The following is a 20,964-nucleotide window of genomic DNA, read 5'->3' on the forward strand; positions in this document are numbered from 1 at the left end:
TTTGTCACTTCTCACAGAGTTCAGGGTAGTAGGGCTTGCAGAGAGTGTTAATATGTGCCTGTTGTGAGATGGAAATTGATGAGAGGCTACCAAATAAAACCCCAGTAAAAGAGAGGCTCCATTTTAATATCACGGTGCGATTATCATGGAGATATTTCAGTGACAGCAAAAATCAGTAAAAGTCAGTGGCGGTATCTGTGAATAAATGAAAGATTAAAATGACCTTCCCTCTTATTCCCTTTCAGCCATTCCTTCTGAAATAATTGCAGGGCAGGAAAAAGAGTGCTTGGTGCCAGTCCTGCATCCTGAAGTTTTTCTACTTTTCAAATAAAACTCCAATTCCATTTGTGTCCCTGTGGCCCCTTAAAGAGCTGCAAATGGCTTTCTTTGTGCCTCATACAAAAGTCATACTCTGCTTTTGTCAAATGTTCAGCCCCATTTGTTGAAGGCATGTGTGTCTGTTTCCTGTGACATCCAATAGAAAGGTACCATCTAACTCTGGAATCCAGTACAGAAATTATTGTCAACACCCCTGCCTGTTCCTCCCCATTCAGCTGAGTGTCTTTCTGTTCCATTATATAGTGTTGATGGGTTAATTACAACTCAAACATGATGTGTCCCCCGACATTTCATGTGTGAGACAATGTAAGTAGGTTTAGAGGTAAAATGATTGGGGCATAAAAATCTTAACCTAATGGATTAATCCACTTGAATGGAATAACTGGGTGGTAACTGAACACAGTTGGGGCATGGCTGAAGAAGGTGGGTCACTGGGAGCTTGCCTTTGGGTTTATATTTTGTCCCTGGTGAGCAGTTCTTTCTCTGTTTCCTGATCACCGTGTCCTGAGCTACTTTTTCTCCTCTACAAACTTCCACAACAATGTTCTCCTTTATTTCAGACCCACAAAAATGGAATTGGCCATCTATAGATGGATACCTCTGACATCATGAGTCTCATATAAACTTTTCCTCCTCTACTGTTTCTTGCTAGCTCTTTTGGTCAAATGATGAAAAGGCTGACTAAAATTCCTGCAAGAAATGGTTCCTCAGTCCATTTTTATGTAGGTCTTACAGGAAAGAATTATGAAATGATTCTGAAACAAAGGTGTTCATAAACTCCCTAAAGATCTTGACTCAGAAAATGAGGTTCTATCCTGAGTCCATTGTAAGGCAGGTAGAGCCAAAGGGTGTTGCTGTTACTAATACCACAGTCATCCCTAGCATGTAAGATTCCCAGAAGAAATCTGTTTCTTTGTGTATTTTATACTCAATTATAAATTGAGTAAAGAAGCATTTTTCACTCCTGTGCAAGAATCCACATTTATGTTTTACTGGTTTACTATACTTGTGTAACACAGGCAATATTGATCAATTATAGCTAGTCATCAGTGTCTACAGAGGACTGGCCCCAGGATCCTTATGAATACCAAAGATTAAGTCTCAGATGGCTGCGAAGGGAGTGCATCACCCCCGTGTACCGCGTCACTGTGCGGGAGAATGATGACTTAGAACGGCTAAAAGCTATCTTGTTAGGAATTTCCAGCAAAATTGGGGTGCTCCAAAACCTAGAGGAAGGATTTCCATTGCCTGAGGATTAGTTACTGGGGCTCAAACACGAGCGATTTGTCCACATGGAGGGTCAAGCTGCTTATTCAGCAAATCACCCCGCTGCTAGCAGGCCCGCCCTGGGCCCCGGGGCCCAGTCCCCAGTTCCTTGTTCTTCATGTCAAAGTGGCCAGCTCACAGGGTCGTGATGCAGGTTTGTGGTTTCCCGTTTATCTGCCCCAGACATATGTGCCTCTTTGGGAACATCTTGACCTGTTCAGAGCCTCCTGATAGGGGACGATGATGGTAACCCAAGGACGCAGTTATTACTCTTCCCTCCTCGCTTTTGAGTCATTTCCCCAGCTGTTTCAAAAGATATATAAGGGGAACAAATTTGGCAATAAAAAAAAAAGCGCACGCTTCCTCCTGGATGAAGAACCTTGGTGTCCTGTGTATTTCTTAACCTCGCCGTCCCTCTCCAGGACTCGGCTCCCGTAGCTGGACGCGGCAAGTGGAGGTCCTCACTGAGACCTGGAAAGCAGGGGTAAGCGGACGGGGCTCACCTTCTAAGGGAGAAGGGGGAGGATTGGTTTAAAGATAATTTAAAGAGACAGGATACATACCATGGGTAACTCAACAGTGAAGCTTCGTCTGGCCAACGAAGTTAAAGAACTGTTAAGCAAACAAGGAACAGGAATTAAGACTAAAACAGCAACCGAATTTATTGAAAATATAGCCCAGGCTTGTCCTTGGTTTCTGACAGGAGGTTTTCACAATAACAGTGATTGAGATTTAGTGAAGCAGGATCTCCAGAAGTTGTTGAGAGACCAGGGTCCGGATAGAGTCCCGATTGCTACTTTCTCTCTATGGAGATTGGTTAAGGACACTCTCCTAACTGATAAAGTAAAAATTAAGGAACAACTTGCCGAATGAGAGCAAGCACTCAGTGAGGTTCAGGAGGAACAGATGGCTGCGTCTCTGAAGGATGAAGGTCCCTCAGAAGACCTAAATGGTAAGGCAAAAAGGTGCCTTCAGGTCCCCGCTTCAGAAAAGGGTGATGAGGATCTTAATTCTCTCTCTCTCTGAGGAGGAGGAACTGGAAAGAGAGATAGAAGAACTAGAGGGTCGATTGAGGAAGTCAAGATTAAAGGCGCCTACGGCCCCGATCGCTGTTCCGTTCCCTCCCTATAATCCCGATTGGGATGAGGACAACCCCAGAAGGCGCGGGGGTGTTCAGTGGCAGCCTAAGACAGTCCAAACTTTTCCAGTAATTGAAAGCCTGAATGCCGATGGACAACCGGTCAGAGCGCATGTTCCTTTAGCCTTTAAGGATATTAAACAACTAAAGGAGGCAGTTACTAATTACGGACCCCATGCCCCCTTTACATTGACTCTTTCGAGTCTTTCTCTGCCAATCTACTGACACCTACTGATTGGCAACAGCTATGCAGGGCTGTCTTGTCCGGAGGGAATTTTTTACTGTGGAAAAGTGAAAATCAAGAGAGGTGTCCCGAGCTAGCCCAAGTCAATCAGAACGCCGGCTTCCCGCGGCATAACATAGAAATGTTAACAGGCTCGGGACAATATGCTGTCATAAATCAGCAAATTAATTATGATCCTGGGGTCTATGCTCAGATAGCCACAGCAGTCGTTCAGGCCTGGAAGGCTCTACCTGTTTCAAATGCTGAAACAAAAATTTCAAAAATTGCTCAAGGACTCTCTGAGCCATATTCTGACTTCAGAGCCCGACTCATGCAGATAGCAGGAAAGATATTCCCTAATTTGGAACAAGCCATGCCGGTCATTAAACAATTGGCTCTTGAAAATGCAAATTCCTATTGCCAAAATGCCATTAAATCTTCCAGAGCAAAGAGTATTGATGATATGATTCAAGCTTGTAAGAATATCGATGGAGCTCACATTACTGGACAGGTCTTGGCTGCTGCCCTCAAAACGGGATTGTCAGGGTTTAATGGTAAAGGGACCCGACCCAAAGGCTGCTTCCGATGCAGGAAAGAGGGACACATTAAACGAGATTGTCCCGAAGGTGGCGAGGGGAAACGTAGGGGAACACCTGGCCCCTGTCCCCGATGTGGCAAGGGGAATCATTGGAACAGCGAGTGTCGTTCCAAGTTTGATGCTCAGGGACGCCCACTGCATCCGGGAAATGGAAACAGGGGCCCGCCCTGGACCCTGGAAGCCAAGGTGTACGGGGCAATCCAGGGACGGAATGGTGCCCTGGGGAGTGGGTGACTTCGTCACCTCCCACAGACCAACCCCTTTCTATCTGGGAGCTCCCCAGGGGAACACCAGGAAGTGCAGGATTGGACCTTAGTTCCGCCTCCCGAGCAGTACTGACTTTGCAGATGGGTCCCCAGACCCTGCCGACTAGAGCCTTTGGCCCTTTGCCGGAGGGAACTGTGGGACTGATACTGGGAAGGGGCAGCACTCTACACAAAGGGCTCAGATTCTTACAAGTGTGGTTGATGGTGATTACCACGGGGAGTTAAAAATTGTTGCCGAAGCTACCCAAGGGATCATTATCATTCCTCCCGGAGAATGCATAGCACAATTATTGCTGCTGCCGGCGGCGCCCCTACCCAGCCGCGCCCTACAGGCAGCCCCGGGTAATGACAGTTTTGGCTCTACCGGCACTCCCCAAACCTTTTGTGTAGCACGCTTGGACTCCCGACCACAATTAACCATTAAAATACAGGATAAAATCTTCAAGGGGATATTAGATTCAGGTGCTGATGTCTCTATTATCTCTAAGAGACAATGGCCATCTGCTTGGCCTCTCCAAGATCCCTCAGCTGTATTACAGGGGATCGGGCAGATGAGACCAGAAAAAAGTGCCTCCTTTCTAAAATAAGAGATGAGGAAGGACACAGTGGTTATTTTCAGCCTTACGTAGTGGCTGGACTCCCCACAAACCTTTGGGGAAGGGACCTACTTCAACAAATGGGAGCTATCCTCACCACTTAGACTCTAAAAGGGAGTAATAAATTTGTTAATGATATGATGTTAGATATGGGATGGCTTCCCAGAAAAGGACTGGGGAAAAGACATGAGGGAAGGGCAACGCCTGTGGATCCTCCAGAGGAAATCACCCAAAGTGGTGGGGACCGGAGGGGGCTAGGAAATTTTTCCTAGGGGCCACTGAAGTGCGGCCAGGTCCTCTATCTATTACTTGGTTATCAGATGACCCTGTGTGGATAGAACAGTGACCCCTAACTAAGGACAAATTGCAGGCCACGACCCTTCTGGTTCAGGAACAGCTTAGAATGGGACATGTGGTGCCTTCCACTTCCCCCTGGAACACTCCTATTTTTGTCATAAGAAAGGGGTCTGGAAAATGGAGGCTCCTCCAGGACCTGCGGGCTATTAATAGTACCATGCAGCCCATGGGACCTTTACAGCCAGGACTACCCTTCCCCACGGCTATCCCTAAAGATTGGCATCTTATTATTTTGGACCTAAAAGATTGCTTCTTTTCTATTCCCCTGGCCCCCCAGGATCGCAAACGTTTTGCCTTCTCTTTACCATCAACAAACGTTAGGGAACCCTACCAGCGGTTTGAATGGACCGTCTTACCTCAGGGAATGGCTAATAGTCCTACTATGTGCCAATACTTTGTAGCAAAAATTCTGCAGCCCTTTAGGCAGAAATTTCCACACTTTTATCTCGTCCATTATGTGGATGATATACTGTTGGCAGGCCCTGATAGGAAAGCACTTTTTCGATCTTATGAAGTCCTTCAGTCCCTGTTAAAGGGGGCCGGACTGATTATAGCCCCAGAGAAGGTGCAGATTCAATATCCTTATAACTACCTAGGATATACTATTAACAAGGTAGGGATTACTCCCCAGAGGCCTCAATTTCAGGTAAACCAGCTCAGAACTCTGCACCAATGGCAGACATTTCTGGGGGAAATCCAATGGCTGCGGCCTTCCTTCCATGTCCCTACTGGTGAACTTAAACCCCTGTATGACCTCTTGAAAGGGGACCCTTCTCCCACCTCCCCACGTGAACCCACTCCAGAGGCATTGAAAGCACTCAGGTTAATAGAAACAGCCCTACAAGAGATGCAGGTGATGCAGGTGGACTACTCCCAGTCCTTGTTATTCATTGTTCTGCCATCAAAACTCACCCCGACTGGAGTCTTTTGGCAGACTGGTCCTATTTATTGGGTTCACTTACCTGCATCTCCCTCTCGGGTCTTGATACCTTTCCATGATCTGGTAATACAATTAGTTTGGAAAGCAAAATATCTAGGAGATGTCTTGTTTGAAAAAACCTTTGATGTTTTCATATTACCATATAATCAAGACATTCTTTCTAAATTAAGGCAGGAACATGATCTCTGGTGTCTCTTCTTCTGTAGTTTCATGGGGCAGCTTGACAATCACTACCCTAAAAGCAGGTTCCTTGAAAATCTAAAGACATGTCCAATAATTTTCCCAAAGATCCTAAAACAGGACCCTATTCCAGGGGCACAAACCGTCTTCACTGACGGGGCCAAAAATGGGTTTGCTGTCATTTCAGATGGGACCCAAGTCATCCGCAACAGAGTGGCTGATTGCTCAGCCCAAAAGGCGGAAGTTGCAGCTTTGATATTGGCCTTACAGACCTATAGCTCGGTGCCCCTTAACGTTTTCACAGACAGTCTCTATATTGCCAGGCTTGCCTCCACGATTGAGACGGCACCTTATATTGGAAAACAATCCACTATTATGGACCAACTACAGACAGTACAGCTTCTTATATGGGCCAGGGCAGACCCCCTCTTCATAGGTCACATTAGAAGTCATTCCGGGCTTCCAGGTCCTCTGGCGGTGGGCAACGCCATGGCAGATGCTGCCACACATGCCACTAACCTTGTATATACAATAACTGAGTATGATAAGGCCCTACAACTTCATAATAAATTCCACCTAAACGCACAATCCTTACGCTTTCGCTCAGGATGTTCCCGGGATCAAGCTTTAAAAATTGTCTCCCTATGCCCTACTTGTGCACCTTTTATCCATTCCCCTTCTCTGGGAGTCAACCCAAGGGGCCTTCAGCCAAACGACATCTGGCAAACTGATGAAACTCATATTCCTAGTTTTGGGAAGTTGTCCTTTGTACATGTCAGTATAGACACGTTCTCTGGTTTTATCTCCGCTACTTTACATTCAGGAGAGAAGGCTAAGGATGTGATACAGCATTATGTAAAAACCTTTTCCTTTATGGGAACCCCTCAGTGTATAAAAACAGATAATGGCCCAGCTTATATTAGTCAAACCTTCCAAAAATTTTGCTCACAGTGGGATATTATACACAAAACAGGAATCCCATATAACCCCCAAGGACAGGCCATTGTTGAACGGGCCCATCAACATCTTAAAACCTATTTGCAAAAAACAAAAGAGGGGGAGATATACCAGAGTTGTCAGGGACCACATGCACTATTAAATATAATTCTATTCACTTTAAATTTTTTGCTCACTGACGCCGAAGGCCATACAGCGGCACAGGGTCACTTCTCCTCTCCCACCATGCAAAAAGCACAGATTAGATGGAAGGATCTGGCTACAGAGAAGGGGAAACCCCCTGCTCCACTCTTGGCTAGAGTGAGAGGAGCTGTTTCATGGGGCAGCTTGACAATCTTCCCTCCAGGGACGGAAAAACCCATTTGGGTCTCAGAACGTTGCACAAGACCGGTGGACGCAGACTCGGGAAGGAGCGACGACCCTGGGACTTCAGGTTCGGCCATTTTCGCTTCTCCAAAGGAGTGACAGAATGAGTTTTGCGGGTTGGATCTTCCTTATAACAGTCCTGGTATGTAGGCCTGTGGATGCAGGAATGGGTCCCCCACCAGGTAATATCTACCAGCATCTTTTTGGGACCCCCTGCAAGTGCAGGGGAAGGATTTGGAATCAGGCCCCCAGTAGTTGGACTCAGATGGCCGATTGTGTTACTAAGGTAGCCTACCTCCGGGCTGAAGTTCATCAACAAATTGGGGGATTTCACCACCCTGAGTGGGTATGAGTGAACAAACCAAAGATTAACCCCCTGGTCCCGAAAAAACCCTCAGTAACTGTTCCACAACTTGTACTTATACTTCAGCATTTCATGTCTCCTGCTATGAGATGGCCTCGATTTGTGTACACAAGGGACAACAGTATTTTGAGGCCAGATTGACCGAGACCCGGTCGGGGGAGGGGGTGGGAGTAACTTATCACTTCACTCCATCTCTTTTTGGCCAAGGGGGAGTTGAATCTAAACTCCAGTTGGCTGGGTGCCAGGGTGAGGTTGGTAAGTCCTCCTGTTGGCCCACTGTAGCCCCTACAGGAATATCTGACGGGGGGGGGACCTACTGATTCTGTTAAACATCTTCAAATCATCAGGCTTTTGAAACCACAGGTCCCTGACCTCATTTACCACCCCTTGGTGCTGCCTAAGTCTCAGCTCCCAGATCTGGATGCCAATACGTGGGATATCTTAAAAACCACCTTTATCTTACTTAACAACTCTGATCCCACGCTTGCTAGTGACTGCTGGCTCTGCATAACAACAGGGGTGGTCATGCCCGTGGCGGTTCCTATCAATGTCACCATATCTGATGATGAGACCTGCCAGCCTGGACTGCCTTTCAAGGTCCAACCTATGGGCACTTTTACAGAATGTCTCCTGGGTATGATGCAAAACAACGCCTATAATGTTGATGTTGGACTAACTTCCTTTGGAAACTGTTCAATCTCAACAGCCAAGAAATATTCCTCACCCACTCCAGCCCTCTGTCCCCCTAATGGCACTGTTTTTATGTGTGGTGGGAACTCTGCCTTCCCCCGACTCCCTGCCAACTGGACAGGTGGCTGTGTTCTCGCCTTGCTCCTCTCTGACATAACCATTGTCCCTGGGGATGAGCCCCTGCCCATCCCCAGCCTAGACACTCTAGTGAGAAGACACAGGTGAGCTATACAGGCTCTACCATTACTCGCCACACTGGGGATAACGGCTGCTGTGGGCACAGGCACAGCTGGTCTGGGTACAGCGATACATTCTTATCGCCGTCTATCTCAGCAGCTTATAGATGATGTGCAGACCCTATCTGGCACTATTAGGGACTTACAAGACCAAATTGACTCTTTGGCAGAAGTGGACCTCCAAAATAGGCGAGGCCTAGACTTACTGACTGCCAATCAGGGGGGAATCTGCTTAGCCTTAGGAGAAAGGTGCTGCTTCTATGCCAATAAATCGGGCATAGTTCGCACTAAAATCAAGGAGCTTCAAGAAGACCTAGAGAAAAGGAGAAAAGAGTTATTCGAGAACCCTCTTTGGACTGGGATGAATGGGTTCCTGCCCTACCTTCTTCCCCTCCTGGGGCCCTTACTGGGTCTTCTTTTGATTGCAACCTTGGGACCTTGTATTGCAAATAGGATAACTCAATTCATTAAGGACCAGATTAACATTTTAACCTCCAAGCCAATACAGGTTCACTACCAATGCCTGGAGATGGACGACTCCGCCCACGAGGTGTACTTACGACCCATCCGGAGATGAGATGTAACTGGACAGGAGCCAATACCCGAGCCCTCCTATGTATGCCTGCTTTTGCCCAGGTCCCTAATTACCCTGCCGACTTGGTGCCATCATCCCAGACCCTTACGTTCAGAAAGTTCCCTGGTCATAGCTATCCCACTGGCAAAGATGATGACTGGGATCTGCAGTTGTGTCCTGCTGGCCATGACACCCTAACTGAAAAGTGTCCGTTTACGTAGGACAAGAGCTGATCTTGTAGTACCCAGTGAGGGGCAACTTCCACGCTTGCACTGCAACCTAAGCCAGGGGAATGGGGCCTCCCCAGAGACGGGTAAGCAGTGCAGGGGTGGTGGATGACCTAAGACAGGGGCTACTTGATTCCCTTTGACATGCAGAAAACAATAAAGGGGGACTTGCTGGTAGCAGGCCCGCCCTGGCCCCCGGGGCCAGCCCCCAGTTTCTTGTTCTGCATGTCAAAGTGGCCAGCTCACAGGGTCGTGACGCAGGTTTGCGGTTTCCCGTTTATCTGCCCCAGACATATGTGCCTCTTTGGGAACATCTTGACCTGTTCAGAGCCTCCTGATAGGGGACGATGATGGTAACCCAAGGACGCAGTTATTACTCTTCCCTCCTCGCTTTTGAGTCATTTCCCCAGCTGTTTCAAAAGATATATAAGGGGAACAAATTTGGCAATAAAAAAAAGCGCATGCTTCCTCCTGGATGAAGAACCTTGGTGTCCTGTGTATTTCTTAACCTCGCCATCCCTCGCCGGGACTCGGCTCCCATACCTGGACGTGGCTCCCATAGCCGGACGCGGCACTAGAGACTGTGGCGCACACTGAGAAATGATGAGCTAGCAACGCAAAGATAGGGCACTGTGGATTCTGCGGGCTCCTGCCGGCTGTGCCCTCACTGTTCTCAGTGCTGAATTCTGGGTTTGAGACGGGGGAAGAAAGCGGTCCAGATCAGTTCTCCACACGAGTCAGACCACCGAGGAAGCCAGCGGCCACCATCTTGAAGAGCTGACGTCACCATTGCCTGTTTTCAACTGATCCCAGCTCATTCAGCTATAGAACAGGTAATTTCAGGCTGCCGTTCGCCTGCGTCTCGCAGACATACTGCTCAGGCTCAGGGCTAAAGAACCCACGGAAACTGCTTCTGGGAGCCTGCTCCTATCAGAACATACACGGAGCCCGGAACGGCCGAAATCCGGCTCCCATTCGCCTGCATCTCGCAGAAAAACCGCTCTGGCTCAGGGCTAAAGAACCCACGGAAACTGCTTCTCCGTCCAGGTCCTGCTGAATACTGTGGAGGTAAATACCAACCGAGCCTTCATAGGCAGTGGCAACAGGATTGAGATGGGGCTTGAGAGGGCTGGTCAGGACCCACCCGTTGCTTTGGTCACCTGGCAATGGGAACGAAATGCTGCCATACGCATGGGATACCAACATGGCAGAGATCTGACGTCATCAGAAAGCGGCAGAGAAGATAACCTCATTGATACCAGCGGCGACAGGTGTGTAATCCCCTAGCCCCCGCCTCCACACAGCGGGGAAACCTCAAGAGCCCCTCCCAGCTCTCCTGTGAGCGCGATAGTCAGACCGAGGAATTCAGGAGTGGCGCAGAACCCATGGCATGGGACCCCCGGGGCTACCACTCCCACCAACGCAGACAACTGAGGTCTCTTGCACCAGCTCCTGGGGGCATGGCTACCTGAGGGCAAGCAAAATACGCCAAGGGCTCTCAGCCCCATTCTCCACAACCTTAGGGGCTGAGGGATTGGCAAGCAGGGATAGGGTGCCCAGTTGTTCAAGAAGATAGGGCTCCCGTGAGCAGCAGACCTGGCATGTAGCCAGTACTGTGGTGACCGTCACCTGTGAATGAGGCCAGTGGCTAGTGGCTAGACACAAGAAACGGCCCGAGACACTCAGGAGTGGAGACCCACCCAGTGGGGCAGGAGGAGCGGCTTCACAGTGATTGGTTCCCACGCACTGAGAGAAGAAGCTTGGCCGGTGGGCACAGCTCCACCTACTGGAAGAGAAGGTAATCAAACTCTAAGACTGCATTTTTAATTTTTTTTTTAATTCTTAATTTTAATTTTTTTTCTTTTTAATTTTTTAAAATATTTTCGTATTATTTATTTATTTTTTACTATCACTTTTTTTATTTTTTTAAATGTCTTCTTTTTTTATTTTCTATATTTTTCTTTTGTCTTTCCATTACTTTTCAATTTCCTTATTCCCCTTTCCTTGAATTCCATCTGTTTACTCTCATTCTCTTTAGTGACTTCTTCCCTTCCCTTCTAATACCTTTCCTCCCAAGCAATACAACGCTGTTTATGTGTAATTTACTAAATATATATAGGTCAATATTCCAAGGCATTACATAGTGCCACCAAGACCTTAACTTCCCCCAAATACTCCAGACCATTCTCCTGTTAATATCCCTCATCAGTAGAGCAACCTTCCAAGGTTGCCAAGAGATACTAACCTCAATACCATCACATCATTCGATCTAAATATAAGTCCCAAGACCAAACTGCAGACCGCTATATGCCATCAGAATCCGTACACAGTTTAGGAAATGAATGAATCTACATTAAAGTGCAACAAAACTCATCATCTCTAGTCATACTCTCCCATCACAAAAGAGAGACCCCAGAGACACACAAAACCAAATAAATTTATAAGAGTAAACAGTAACTTAGCAGTCAAACAGAGCAAGAAGTAACATAAGCAGCATAAAAAATCAAGGAAGAAAAGGAGTACAAACAATGCAAGACGGCCTAAATATACAGGAGGACCTAGAGGCATCAGAAAAATGACCAAATAAAGAACTCAAAGAATACCTTAGACAGATGGAATGGAATCTTAGAGAGGATATGAGACAGCAAATTCAAACAATGAAAAAACTCATTGAAAATGAAATACACAAGCAAATAAAAGAAGCGAATAAGCATCTTTATCAGGAGATAGAGATTATAAAAAAATCAAACAATAATTTTAGAAATGAAGGAAACTATAACCCAAATTAAAAACTCAATTGAGAGTATCACCAACAGAGTGAAGCACGTAGAAGCCAGAACATCAGATAATGAAGACAAAGTATATCATCTTGAAAAGAGTCTAGCCAACTCAGGAAGTCTGGTAAAAAATCACGAGAAAAAGATCCAAGAGATATGGGATAATATAAAAAAAACAAACTTAAGAGTCATCAGGATAGAGGAAGGCACAGAGGTTCAAACCAAGGGAATGGACAACCCGTTAAATGAAATAATTATAGAAAATTTCCAGACATAAAATAGGAAATGGATGTACAAATTGTAGATGCATACAGGACACCGAGCATACAAAATCACATTAGACCAACGTCAAGACACATTGTTATAAAGATATCCAATATACAGAACAAAGAGAAAATATATAAGAGAAAGGAGGCAGATTACATTCAGCCATAAACCAATAAGGTTGACAACGGATTTTTCATCACAGACAATGAAAGCGAGAAGATCCTGGAACAACATATTTCAAACTCTGAAAGACAATGGATGCCAACCAAGAATTTTGTACCCAGCAAAATTAAGCTTCAGGTACGACAACGAAATAAAAATCTTTCATGATAAACAAAAGTTAAAAGAATTTGTAGCCAGAAAACCAGCATTGCAAAGCATCTTGAGCAAAACACAACACGAGGAAGAATTGAAAAACAGTAACCAAAACCAACAGTGGGAAGTACCTCAGTAAGACAGAGAGCAGGGGAAAAGCTAATCATGGAGAAACAAACCAGATTTAAAAAAAAAACAAGATAAATAATCAAACATGGCTGGAAATACAAATCATATATCAATAGTAACTCTAAACCTAAATGGCTTAAACTCACCAATAAAGCAACATAGGCTGATAACATGGATAAAAAAAAAAAAACAAATCCAACAATATGCTGCGTCCAAGAGACACATTTGATTGAAAAAGACATACACAGGCTGAAGGTGAAAGGTTGGTAAAAAAACATACCATGCACATGATCCTCGTAAGCAAGCAGGGGTGGCCATCCTCATATGGAATAAAATCGACTTCAAGATTAAGTTAATCAAAAGGGATAAGGAAGGACATTATATACTGTTAAAAGGAACCATTCACCAACAAGACATAACAATTATCAATATTTATGCACCAAATAATGGTGCTGCGACATTCATAAAACAAACTCTCCTCAAGTTCAAGAATCAAACAGACCATAACACAATAATTATGGGTGACTTCAATACTCCTCTCTCACCATTGGACAGATCCTCCAAACAAAAGTTGAATAAAGAAACAATAGAACTCAATATCACAATCAATAACCTAGACTCAACTGACATATATAGAATATATCAACCATCATCAAGTGGATATACTTTTTTGTCAGGAGCACATGGATCCTTCTCAAAAATAGACCATATATTATGCCATAAGGCAACCCTCAGTAAATACAAAGGGGTGGAGATAATACCATGGATTTTATCTGATCATAATGGAATGAAACTGGAAGTCAATGATAAAAGAAGGAAGGAAAAATCATACATCTCATGGGAAATGAACAGTATGTTACTGAATGATCAATGGGTTACAGAAGACATAAAGGAGGAAATCAAAAAATTCTTAGAGACAAATGAAAATACAGACACAACATATCGGAATCTATGGGACACAATGAAAGCAGTTTTAAGAGGGAAATTTATTGCCTGGAGGTCATTCCTCAAAAAAAGAAAAAAACAACAAATAAGTGAGCTCACACTTCATCTCAAAGCCCTAGAAAAGGAAGAACAAAACAAGAGCAAATATAGCAGAAGGCAAGAAATAATTAAAATTAGAGCAGAAATCAACGAAATTGAAACAAAAGAAACTATTGAAAAAATTGACAAAACTAAAAGTTGGTTCTTTGAAAAAAATAAATAAGATCGACAGACCCTTAGCCATGCTAACAAAGAGAAGAAGAGAGAGAACTCAAATTACTAACATACGAGATGAAAAAGGAAATATTAAAACAGATGCTACAGAAATACAATTAGAAATTATTTTGAAACCCTATATTCCAATAAAATAGAAGATAGTGAAGACATCGATAAATTTCTTAAGTCATATGATTTGCCCAGAATGAATTAGGAGGATACACACAATTTGAACAGACCAATATCAATGGATGAAATAGAAGAAGCAATCAAAGGACTACCAACCAAGAAAATCCCAGAACCGGATGGGTATACAGTGGAGTTTTACAAAACCTTTAAAGAAGAATTTAAACCAATACTTTTCAAGTTATTTCAGGAAAGAGAAAAAGAGGGAGCCCTTCCAAATTCATTCCATGAGGCCAACATCACCCTGATTCCGAAAACAGACAAAGACACCTCAAAGAAGGAAAACTAGAGACCAATATCTCTAATGAACCTAGATGCAAAAATCCTCAATAAAATTCTGGCGAATCGGATACAAAAACACATCAAAAAAATTGTGCACCATGATCAAGTAGGATTCATCCCTGGGATGCAAGATTGGTTCAATATATGAAAATCAATAAATGTTATTCACCACATCAATAGACTCAAAGATAAGAACCATATGATCATCTCGATAGACACAGAAAAAGCATTTGACAAAGTACAGCATCCCTTTATGTTCAAAACACTAGAAAAACTAGTGATAACAGGAACTTACCTCAACATTGTAAAAGCTATCTACGCGAAGCCTCAGGCTAGCATCATTCTGAATGGAGAAAAATTGAAGGCATTCCCTCTAAAATCTGGAACAAGACAGGGATGCCCTCTATCACCACTTCTATTCAATATAGTCCTCAAAACACTGGTTAGAGCAATTAGACAGACGAAAGAAATTAAAGGTATAAAAATAGGAAAAGAAGAACTTAAATTATCACTATTTGCAGATGACATGATTCTATACCTAGAAGACCCAAAAGGACCTACAAAGAAACTACTAGAATTAATAAATGATTTCAGCAAAGTGGCAGGATATAAAATCAACACGCATAAATCAAAGGCATTCTTGTATATCAGCGACAAAACTTCTGAAATGTAAATGAGGAAAAACACCCCATTCACAATATACTCAAAAAAAATAAAATACACGGGAATCAACCTAACAAAAGAGGTGAAAGACTTATACAATGAAATCTACAAAACCCTAAAGACAGAAATAGAAGAAGATCTTAGAAGATGGAAAAATATACCCTGTTCATGGATAGGCAGAACTAACATCATCAAAATGGCGATATTACCAAAAGTTCTCTATAGGTTCAATGCAATGCCAATCAAAATCCCAATGACATTTCTTGTAGAAATAGATAAAGCAATCATGAAATTCATATGGAAAAATAAAAGACCCAGAATAGCAAAAGCAACTCTAAGCAGGAAATGTGAATCAGGCGGTATAGCGATACCAGATTTCAAATTATACTACAGAGCAATAGTAACAAAAACAGCATGGTATTGGTACCAAAACAGGCGAGTGGACCAATGGTACAGAATAGAGGACACAGAGACTAATCCACAAAGTTACAACTATCTTATATTTGATAAAGGAGCTAAAAGCATGCAATGGAGGAAGGAAAGCATCTTCAACAAATGGTGCTGGGAAAACTGGAAATCCTTATGCAACAAAATGAAACTGAATCACTTTCTCTCGCCATGCACAAGAGTTAACTCAAAATGGATCAAGAAGCTTGATATCAAATCAGAGACTCTGTGTCTGATAGGAGAAACAGTTGGCTCCCACCTACAGACTGTGGAGTCGGGCTCCAAATTTCTTAATAGGAAACCCATAGCACAAGAGTTAATAACAAGAATCAACAAATGGGACTCACTTAAACTAAAAAGTTTTTCTCAGCAAGAGAAACAATAAGAGAGGTAAATAGGGAGCCTACATCATGGGAACAAATTTTTACTCCTCACACTTCAGATAGAGCCCTAATATCCAAAGTATACAAAGAACTCAAAAAATTAAACAATAAGATAACAAATAACCCAATCAACAAATGGGCCAAGGACCTGAACAGACACTTCTCAGAGGAGGACATACAATTAATCAACAAGTACATGAAAAAAAGCTCACCATCTCTAGCAGTCAGAGAAATGCAAATCAAAACCACCCTAAGATACCATCTCACTCCAGTAAGATTGACAGCCATTATGAAGTCAAACAACAACAAGTGCTGGTGAGAATGTGGGGAAAAGGGTATACTTGTACATTGCTGGTGGGACTGCAAATTGGTGCGGCCAATTTGGAAAGCAGTATGGAGATTCGTTGGAAAGCTGGGAATGGAACCACCATTTGACCCAGCTATTCCCCTTCTTGGGCTATTCCCTAAAGACCTTAAAAGAGCATGCTATAGGGACACAACTACAACAATGTTCATAGCAACACAATTCACAATAGCTAGACTGTGGAACCAACCTAGATGCCCTTCAATAGATGTATGGATAAAAAAAAATGTGGCATTTATACACAATGGAGTGTTACTCTGCACTAAAAAATTACAAAATCATGGAATTTGCAGGGAAATGGATGGCACTAGAGCAGATTTTGCTAAGTGAAGCTCGCCAATCCCTAAAAAATAAATGCCAAATGTCTTCTTTGATATAAGGAGAGCAACTAAGAACAGAATAGAGAGGAAGAGCATGAGAAGATCACAACTAAACATGGATGAGAGGGGGGGAGGGAAAGAGAGAGAGAAGGGAAATTGCATAGTAAAGGAAGGAGACCCTCATTGTTACACAAAATTACATATAAGAGGAAGTGAGGGGAAAGGGGGAAAAAAACAAGAGAGAGAAATGAATTACAGTAGATGGGGTAGGGAGAGAAGATGGGAACGGAGGGGATGGGAGGGGAGGGAAGGGGAGGGAAGGGGAGGGGAGGGGGGATAGTAGAGGTTAGGAAAGGCAGCAGAATACAACATATACTAGTGTGGCAGTAGGTAAAAAAGTGGATGTGTAACCGATGTGAATCTGTGTTATGTATATAGGGTAAAAATGGGAGTTCATAATCTGCTTGAATCAAATGTATGAAATATGATATGTCAAGAACTTTGTAATGTTTTCAACAACTAATAAAAAATTAAAAAAAGAACTATAAAATGTTAAAATAAAGGCTTAGGAGAACATAAAAAAAAAACAAAGATTAAGTCTTTTTTATAAAATAGCAGAATATTTACATATTACCTAAGTAGCTTATTTTATAGTTTCCTTCATCTCTAGATGATATGTAATACCTAATATTCATACCACTGGTTATCAGCAACAAGTTTGGCTCCCTCCCATGTTGAACATTAGAGAAGCATGCCGAGGCAAGTATATAAAGCAGGGTTTATTTGAAAAAGAGGTAACATAACTTACAGGATTAATTTCTCCTGGCCTTGCAAATGGGTGCCTCATCTTGAGTTAGGTTATTCAGTTGCATAATTTGGAAAATACTGATATTAGCTACAACCTTACTGAGTACCTACTATGTACCAGACATAGAGTATACTTTATCTCTGATTACGACTATAAGTGCATAAGTAGGTCATTATAGTATCTCTATTTTCAGAGGATAAAACTGAGGGATAAAGGGCTAATAATTTGCCTAAATTCATTTTGCTAGTGAAGCCAAGATCTGATCCCAACTCAGTATGCTAAATTGCATATTATCTCTATTGCTCCTAACCAATACTCCTTTGCAAAAGGCATGAAAGATTTTACAGGAATATTGTCCTTGAAGCTACTGGAAATTATATATTTTGTCTATGCATGAATTTCACATTTTTATGCATTAAATCATCTATAAATTCATTCATTTATATATTATTTCATTCTTTTAGTTGGCTATGTGGAGAATCTATCAGGTTCTGGGTTTTGGGCGGGGGCTGGATTTATATGTGAACCTGTTGTTATTCCTGCCTTCATCTTCAAAATAGACTAGCAAACTTGAAGGGAAAGCAATACACACACACACACACAAACACACACACACACACACACAGTGTTAAAGATATGTCTAGGAAAATATGGGCATAATGAGGAGATATCTCTTGCTGAACACAGCATGTGGAGAGGTAACACAGAGAGTTCTATAGAGTTTTATATCCCTTTGAGAATCTCATACACAATGCTACCATTTCACTAAACCCAGAGTTTGGGGGCAAATGCCATTATACCTGTCATGATGCTTTTTTCTGAAGATCAGTGTCAATGGCTTCTGTATTCTGTCCTTTTCCCTAGAAGGTGCCCCCTTGTTCCACTTCTCTACTGTCCCTGTGGAGTCATCTTTACTCATTTCTCCAAAAATAGCGGGATAAAATTCTAGATCTTTGAAAGGCAAAAACAGACTTCTCCAAAGCCAGGCCTGTCACTAGCTATTCATAGTCTGGGGCAGTTTGCAGAATGGGGAAAAAGTGAAAAGAACCCTTTGATTATGTACTCCTAAGATGGATAATTTGAACAGAAAAGCTTTGTAGTTCTGGGGAATAAAATAATAGAACCCTCATGTGTGAAAATTGTAAGACAGACGTGCCATGTTCACTTCTTTTGTTTTCAAAGCCCTCACAGCAAGCTGCATGTCTGGGTCAGAAAGACTACTGATGACCTTTCAGTCCTGAGGGTGGGTGATGAGTACTACTAACCTACAAGAAAGATGGCTCAAATGCACAAACCCCATGATGTTCACCATCTACTTCCTACAACCTAGACGTGCTTTGTGAGAAATCCAAACACAACTAGATCAAAAAGTTCCACAAATCCTGACAATGCTTCTACAAGCCAAGGCTTTGGAAATGCCTATCTTCAAAGGAATGAAAGGCAGATTTTCCATGGGCTCTCTCAGCCCTTAAAATGGGACAAAGAAGAGGGCTAAAAAAAGTTGGTCAAAGGGCATTATGCTGAGAGAACTCCAGAAGGCTTCCTAATGATCACAACCTTGAACTGATATTAATGTTAATCAGGTATTTAGAGCAAAACACTTGAAAAAAAAATCTCTAAAAATCCACATGACTAACGAAGGGCCGTGGATGAAAGAGGCTGCTGTTGCCCAGAAAGTTTGGCTTATAAAATTTCCTTTATAAGTATCTTTCTACACAGCTGCCACACCATACATGATAGCCTCTTCCCCTGTCTGCCATGGGGTCTGGTATGAGGTTCATGTTAACAAGAGTATTTGTCATGAAAGCTGTAGTAGCTCTTGGGGACATCTACACAGGGTTCAATTGCTCCTCCTTCTTTATATGGCACCTGATTTTATCATTACCCTAATGGTGCAGCTGTGGCAGGCAGGATATGTTAACAAAAAAATATGCATGCTGTAATCTGTGCTGAGCTTAATCCAGGGTGATCATAGAATCTACTCAGGTACAATCAGAAAGGTCCTGGAAGTAACTGAGGATGGAAAGGCTATCTCTTCTGCAGGTTGAGATATCCAGTCCAACTGGATGTGTAGCATACCAGCTTGATGTCAGATTGCTTCTGGCAGCTGTCTTTGGACCTAGAGGGGACCAGAATTATGCTAAAGTTAATAAAGTGGAGGGCAGAATACTATCCTTGGAGATAATGTCAGGTTGACAGATCAATACCCCCCTGGGACAACATTCCATGGGAGTAGTCAAGCTATGTGTTTAAAACCAGTTGGGATTGGGCTTTCTGTTCCTTTTACAGCAGACACTTGAGCCATGGTTATATACACTTCTGTCTCATTGATTTATATCCCTATAATTCTATTTGAAAGGTTAATTTGACCTTCCTAGGAGGAAGGTGCTTGAAATGCAAATAAAAGTAATTATACTCAGAGATTAAAAAGAAGAAAAAACAATTCTAAAATTTAACCCAGGTTTAATTCAGATGTTTTAAAAATGATAATAATAAAAAGAAAAATAGGGATCACATATCCTTTTTTTTTTCCTTCTCCTTAGAGATAACTGATTTCTTAAATTAGAGTCATGCATTTCCATTCTCAACATGCAGGTTTTGAGGCTTAAAGCAAAAGAATATAAAAAAGACATGCATAGTCATACTATCACATGCCTGTAATCCCAGCAGCTCAGGAGGCTGAGGCAGGAAGATTGTGAGCTCAAAGCCAGCCTCAGCAACTTAGTAAGTCCCTGAGCAACAACTCAACAAGGACCTGTGCAATTCAGTGAGACCCTGTTTCAAAACTTTACAAACAGGTGTGGAGGGTTGGGGTTGGGGGTAGGGGATGTGGTTCAGTGGTTTAAATGCCCCTAGGTTTAATCTTTGGTACCAAAAATAAAAAATAAAAAAGTGAATCTTTAACATCCTAATGAGAAAAAATAAATAAATGTAGTTGGAAATAAAATCATTATGGAGGAACACCACAAGTGTCGGAGTAAATGTTTCTAAGATGTCCAGATAGTATCATTAGGAGGGAAACTAAACACAGACCTTCCCCTGGGATATTTTCACCTGAGAATCACCTATCTCATTCTCTTTCTCTTCCTTTTACTTTCTGTTTTTCTTTTTTTTCTCTCAGAAACCATTATCTCTACAAATCACACCTGAATGTTCATAATATGCTTTTAAAGGTGACAGTACAATCATTTCATCTGCTACCTCTGTATCCAAAGGCAGAAGTGACTTGTGATGCAGAAAAGACAAAACTTTCCAGTCCTGTGTTGATGGAGAGATTCAGGTATAATAAGTTCCCATATGTTATTACCTTGCTTTGGAAAAAAAAATCCAAACGCAACTCTTCTAAACATAGCCAGAATCTCTTTATGTTTGAGTCTGGCCTCATGTTAAAATGATATGTGACACTATGTTAACAACTATTCTGCCTAGAATGCAAAACCAAATGCACCAATAAAAATATATAAGTTTTTAAAAAATATAGGCTATGGCCAGTCATTCACCTTGTG

The sequence above is a fragment of the Callospermophilus lateralis genome, chromosome 1, assembly GCF_048772815.1.
Source record: "Callospermophilus lateralis isolate mCalLat2 chromosome 1, mCalLat2.hap1, whole genome shotgun sequence".
NCBI classification, from domain to species: Eukaryota; Metazoa; Chordata; class Mammalia; order Rodentia; family Sciuridae; genus Callospermophilus; species Callospermophilus lateralis.